Raw genomic sequence first — 6,926 nt, forward strand, 5'->3', positions numbered from 1 at the left:
CTCTAATGTGAGTTATTATTGTGGGAGATAATCCTCTTTCTTAAAGGTAGAGTTTTAGTGACAGTAGTCGGGACCTTTTTAAGATATACTTCTGAATATTTTTATTCTGTGGCTTTAGATGTCCTGTCCAAAGAGTTGATAAATCCAATAAACCGCTAGTTAGTGAATAGGAAATCCTGGCTTGTAATGCTTTTTCCACAGCTGAGGCATAAAATAAATCATTACCTGTCTGTGCTTCAGTTCACTCCTGTATGATAAGGACAGTTACTCCCCTGAGCATCTTCAGACAAAAATATTTGTCTGTTGAACTAAAATTTACTAACAAAGAAATCTCAGCTGCACTCATTTGGGAATTTATGATGTATACTGAAAATAAGCTTGTAGAGGAGAACCTGGTTCTCTTGCTGATAAGAATGGCCAGCATTAGAATGTGTGGACTCTAATTGCATGGGACATGGAGAATTTAACAACCTCCATTCTGCTGCCCCATAAGGATCACTGACTTGTTAAGAATGATCTTGCTTTCAGATTTCAAATACTCAAACTTATTAGATGGGCCTTATATAGCATATATACCTGGCTGCTTTTGTGGGGTTTGGGAACATGAGGGGTGGGGTGAATTGTTGTTGTTTTAGGTTTCAGTCAGACAGACATCCCTGTGCCCCAGTTCCCAGAAGCACAGCAGGCCTCTAGGAGCATCCGTGGGAACGGCGCAGTCCTGACATCACCAACTCTCCTGCTCAGGCTCATCCCATATACAGAGGTCAAAGGGTGGGGTTTGAGATCGGGGGAAGGAATGAGAAAGTAGAAACAATGTCACTGCAGTGCCACTGTTGACTAGCCTTTTGGTGCTTATGTCAGTGTTGTATTTTTTAAGTTGGCAAAACTGTACATATTTTTATTTGGGGGTAAAGGTAGTGGGAGGGTGGAACAAAAACAAGTCATTACTATTAATAGTTCAATATTTAGTAGCTAGTACAGAATAAATTTGAAACCTAGACCCCAGTGACAAAGAGAATGGGAATAGAAATGAATCTCAGGATTTCAACAAATAGAAAACATTTATATGGTGTTAATTTCCAGTTCTACAACTGCTATTACATTTGTCACTCTGTCTCCCTTTTTCACCCTAATTCTATGTATGTATACAATTTGAGGAAATGTGTGTTTGTGGTCATTCCTTTTAAAAGGAATTAATGCATTGATTACTCTTTTGCAAAAAATATACCCAATGCTTATATGGGCATACAAATGCTACCCTATTTTAAATGTAGGTGGCGTATGTGTTCGTGTTTTAATGTATTCAGAGCCCTTGGGCATTAAGCAGTCCAGAACATTGAAAACTCAAGCAGGTAAAGCACCTAACACCCTTAGTTTCTAGAATTATGTTAAGAAACTCCATTAATGCTACATCTTCCACAATTCTCTTGGTAGTCTCCAAACTTAAATCTGCAGGAGCTGTAGACTACCTCCTTAAAACTTTAAGTTACTCATTATTTATTCATAAGATTGTAGGGGATAGGTGAAGAAGAAAAGTATAATAGAAAATAAATGGCTCCTTGAGATGGCAACTGCTGAGTGTCTAAATCTTTCCACTTTTTAAAAAAAAAATTTTCTCAGCTTAGCATGAATATTGACAAACATTGATTTTTCTGTGACTGGGATTTTTGTTGTTTTGACTTTTAGTGGGGAGGTTTTCGGGTAACAGTTGAGGAAGTGAAAATACGGAATATTAAAGGAATTTTTCTGTTTAATCTCAATAGTAAAGTAAGCAAGAGCTTTTTCTATATACCCTTCTGCTGCAGCAGAGAAATAAACTGGTAGGTGGCAGCACAAGAAGGATTTCTTCAGATTGATGGCTACCGACAAAATCTGCACAGGGGAAGAGAGAGAGAGCGTTGACACCAAGAGAAGCAAAGGGGGCAAAAACTGGCAACAGGACTAAGATTCCTGGATTATGACTTTAAATGGTAAGTTATTTTCAACCATGAATGTGTTTTCAGTCTGATACTACTTTTATTTAAAGTCACGGTGGTGCATAATCAGAAATGCTTTACAGGTGCTTACCTTAGAATGACTTTGTCCTAATAGGGTGCTGTCAGTCTTTGGGGAAAAAAAACTAGCAATATGTAAAATTAGGGATTTCTCCCTAGAATATTGATACATGTGAGCCTCTTTTTCCCCAGCTTTATTGAGGTATGCTTGACAAATAAAATTATAAAGATTTAAAGTGTACATGTGATGATTTGATACACAGATACACTGTGAAAGTTAACATCGAATTACTAACAGAGCCAAAATGCAAACCTTAGTGATAGCAGAAGTTACATTCACAGTAAATCTGATTTTTTAAAAATCTGCAAGATAAATATGTGTTAACTATTTCATAAAAATAAAGACTTGTCCCCTTTTTAGTGGGGGCGCTGGGTGGATAAACAACAAAAGTATGAAATGTGAAAAACTTAGGGGGTGAAAGTGATTTTTTTTTCCGTCAACTGGCTCTCTTTTATACAGTCCCATTTTCTTATTACTGTTTGCCCATTTCTTCAGATTGATGACTACTGACAGAATCTGCCCAGGTGTAGAGATAGAGCGTGACATACCAAGTGAAGCAAAGGGGGCAAAAAAAGGGAGGGGGGCGGCAGTGTTCCACTGTATTTGCCTCTCTCCCTTGCCTATTGGTTTCTGTTTTCTCCTCTTTGTGCTTCTGCCTTCCTGTCTCTGTACCTCTCCCTCAGCTCAGTCTCTCCATATGCTTCTGTCTCTCATTCAGCTGCTCTGAATTTTACTTTTCCAGCACTGCCATTTTTCTTCTCTTCCTGCCTTTATTTCTGTACATATGTGTCTCTCCCTTTTCATTTGCATTCTCTGCATCTGTATATGCTGGTGTAAACAGCTTTATTTCATTTGGATCAACAGCTTTCAGATGTGTGAATCAGAGTACCAACATTATGATTCTCTACATTTCAGAATTAGATGAGGCTGAATAGTAGAACTTAAATGATACTTTGAAGTCCCTAGAGTTAAAGAATGTAAATTTTAATCCTTAAATTTACAATAATATGCAGACCTGATTACTTACTCAACTACTTGTTCATTTTAAGTATAGTATTTTTATTGTTCCTGGCAACAGTTTAAGATCACTTGGACAGAAAGAAAAGTTAGGTGATGTGGTTCTCAACCTCCTCTAGACTTAGCTTAAGATTGACTGATGTTTTAAGTTTTTTATGAATTCAGAAAATGAAAGCAGCCAGTCTTTCATAGATAGTTACTAGAGAAAGTCAATGTTTTTCATGGAGGTATAATTGGTATAAAACATTGTATGAATTCCAGGGGTACAACATAATGATTTTGATACTTGTATACATTGCAAAATGATCAGCACAAAGTCTAGTTAAGATCCATCAATATACATAGTTATAATTTTGTTTTTCTTGTGATGAGGGCTTTTAATACTTATTCTCTTAGCAACTTTCAAATATTAAGAACAATATTGTGACTTACTTTACAATGGGGGGAGAATACATTTTCAGTCTTTCAGATGAAAGTTTAAAGTAACTGATCTAATCTTTATTCAAGAATATACATGTGAACATTTTAGAAATATTTTTATTAGCTTTCTTAAAGTAGTACACACATAACTGCCTTCAAGTTTTATAGATGGTGAAAACAGGATATCCAGAGGGGTAATTATTATGTAAAGAAAATGAGTCCTGACTCCTTTAATATCTGTGGTAACAGATTGAGCTAGCAGCCTACAAAGGCCTGCCGTAGAAGTTAGAATTTTGAAGCTAAAACACTTAGAGGTCATATACTATAATCTTGACTTTTCTGGTAGGAAAACTGAAGTTCAGATAAGTTAGTAACTTGCCCAGGATTACAGAGCCAAGACTAGGATCCAAGTCTCCCAACTGCCAGTATAGTGCTCTTTGCATTATATACCATGCATCCTTCAAAATCTGCTATGGTCACTGAACAACATGCTCTGCAGTGAGGGCAGTGATGTCACAAAGAAAACTGTCACTCTTTGTGTTTATGGTTATCTAATATAAGGTGGAGAGTCTGTTCAAATAAAGAATGGTAAGACAAGCTCTGGGTGGCCATTTAGGTGGCTGGCATGTAGAATTAAAGAGTACATCACTTACAGGGTTTGATAATGAAAAAGTGTCTGTTAAGACAAGATGAAAAGAGGCCATCAGGTTCTTCGCAATTTCTGGTCTAGGGAGAACAGGAGTGGATTCTTAAATCTAGAATACCATTAATTCTCTCTACCCTACCTTCCATTGCTTTTCTGGTTATTGAATCTATCTATAACAAGGTAAAACTTCATATTGTTCTGCAATTTCTTTTTTTTTCCTGCAGATTTTTAGGCTAGCTTGGGGGAACTGGTTAGTTGAATGGGATGATGGTGTACACTTGGATAGTAGGATGATAGTAACATGAAGCTAGAATAACCTATATTATTGTCTAAATATATGTTGAATTTTGTGTCTTAAAAACTATTTTTATCCTAATTCTGAATAACATTATGTATTACTAGTATGAAGCATAAGAATACATGGCCCCAGTTAATATGGTTAGAATTTCTAAAATTTTTAAAACAGTTTTGTCTTAATTACAAATTTCAGTTAGTATATAAAGACATCAGTGCTGTCAGTGCTTTAAAACTGAATGATGACCAACCTGAATCTTAATTTGAACCAAAATTTATTGCTCATTGTATAATGTACTGAAAATGTAGCCTAGAACAATAGAGTTTTAGCATTTAAGTTAAATTTTGTTCAGGCATATTTTGGCACAAGTCATTTTATGATTTATGTGATGTACAAGAAATGTTCTTGTTTTAATTTTTTCCTCTTGATACAGTTTTCTGACCTAAATAAAACCAGTTCTTCCCTTATTAAAGAGTAGTGTTACTGACACATCTTTATATGATTGTGGTCTTTTAATTAATATGAACTTCAGTGCCTGAAATTGGGTTGACGTTTGTAAAATATAGATCATCTCCATAATGCAGTTTGAACTAATCACTAGGAAAATATGCTTACCTGTATGTCTAACTGAAATAATCACAAAACTCAGAAATAAAGGAAAAAGTGTTGGCTGTTGTGTTGGCAAAATCTTGACCAAGTAGACTGTTATGGACTTAAAAATTGAACTATCGATTCTTCACACAAATGAGAGAATAAATTCCAGGGAGTTAGAAATGTTTCTCCTGAAAAAGAGTCAAATAAATTTGGGAAGTAAATTTGCTCTCATAAGTCAGTCATAGGTTAAGCTTTTAATTTTTAATGGTAAGAACATTAAGTGTCTTCCAAATAAGAATCAGTATACTTTAACATACCTTTTTCAGCTGAGATCACCAAGGTAAAGAGTGGTAATTACAAGAAAGTGGTTGTGGTGTTTTTTGTTTTTTTTGTTTTCTGATCTAGATAATTTGTAGTATTTTACTGTCACATTAGTTAATTTATATCTTTTTTTTTCCTTTTTCTCATCCTAATTATAAAGACTGTTTAAATCTGTAATTTAAGTGAGCTGTATGTGTTTTTCCCCCCCTAGGTTCTTTTGAAGTAACCAGTGATCCTTTTTGCTTATTACATCATTCACAGAATGGCTGAAGATAGATTTGACTCTGTTTTTTCAAATGGAGGATAGAAATGCACAGAACAAGGAAAACAGTAGCTCTAGCCTGTTTGATTCAGTGTGTTTTCTAAAATAAAAACACCAGAACTGGAAATGAAATCGCATGGAGTGTGATTTGTTCTTTTGGCAGCTCTTTCTACCCACTCCATATCCAATGAATCACTTCAGTCCATGTATCTAGACTTGAAGTCTAGCTCCACATGTGTCATTCTCTGTATTTTCTTTGCTTTCCTTTATTTTTTGCAAGATGAAACTCCTTTGGTTCTTGACAGACTGATCTCTTTATAATAAATTCTGAAATGATTACTCCTCCTTTTGGCACATAGACAGGCACTAAAACATGTAGTACACAGATTTTCCTCCACTCCTTTCATCACACTTGATCTGTCCATGCTGAGTAAGTGTTGCTATGTTTTTGTCTCTGAAGAAATGCAGCCTTTTTTGTTTCACTCTGAGAAGGCTCTGGTGCACACATCACAGCATCGTTCACTAGTTACGGTGACTAGAGACCATGTCTGACCTAGTATTTGAACTTTACGGGAGCTGATACATATATGTGTGTGCAGAGGCTGCCCTACAGAAGATGACCAACTTGAACTTTAATCATATTTATTGCTCATTATATAATTTATTGAAAATGTTGCCTAGAACATTAGAGTAAGAGCATTTAAATTTAGTTTTGCTCAGGAATTTTGTTTCAGTAATTTTATGTTTTATTTTGTGTGACAATGTATAAAAAATGTTCTTCCTCAATTTTTTCTGTTGATTTTAACAAAGAATTGACTTGTAGTCAGATATTAATATAAACTCTAATTCTGTTATCAGTTACATCACCTTCAAATAAGTCACCCTTTTCAAGCCATAGGGGAGTATTTATAAAAAATGGCAATAATTGTGTTACTTCACTAGATTAATGTTTAAATATTAGCTATGCTACAGTATGTATAAAGTGCTTATTAGCACAGTTGAATAATAAAGTCCTCTAATTCTATAAATTTTGGTTATTGATACCTAATTCAAGAGCCACTAAATCTTTTCATCTCAGAATTGGGGTCTGTACGTTTTTCTTTCTTGATTTCCTTTCAAGTTTTCTAATTTCAGCTCCTTTCACAAGATCTTGTGGTCAGAACATTGTGTATATGAGAAAGAGAGAGAGAGAGTGTGTGTGTGTGTGCGCGCGTATTCTCCTAATCTGGACTGATTATTTGTCATCTCCACATTTCATTGGCTAAATGGAGAGATTTGATACAAGAAAAAAACTTTAATCTCATTTTTTTCTCCAG

At 35.1% G+C, this 6,926-nt stretch overlaps 1 protein-coding gene across 6 annotated transcripts in view; it reads left to right on the forward strand.

The window, feature by feature from the left end:
- RIMKLB (ribosomal modification protein rimK like family member B) overlaps window positions 1-5,742 on the forward strand; it is a 156,598-nt gene extending 150,856 nt beyond the window's left edge. For 5 of the 6 annotated variants that reach the window (XM_057492305.1, XM_057492307.1, XM_057492304.1 and 2 more), the window contains 2 exons: window positions 1,806-1,970; window positions 5,560-5,742. The gene's annotated coding sequence lies outside the window, so the exon portion shown is untranslated. Of the gene's footprint in view, window positions 1-1,274; window positions 1,353-1,805; window positions 1,971-5,559 lie in introns of all 6 variants that reach the window. The other variant, XM_057492303.1, reaches the window with a different exon arrangement.
- The last annotated feature ends 1,184 nt before the right edge of the window (window positions 5,743-6,926 follow it).

This window comes from Manis pentadactyla, chromosome 14, assembly GCF_030020395.1.
Source record: "Manis pentadactyla isolate mManPen7 chromosome 14, mManPen7.hap1, whole genome shotgun sequence".
Taxonomy (NCBI): Eukaryota; Metazoa; Chordata; class Mammalia; order Pholidota; family Manidae; genus Manis; species Manis pentadactyla.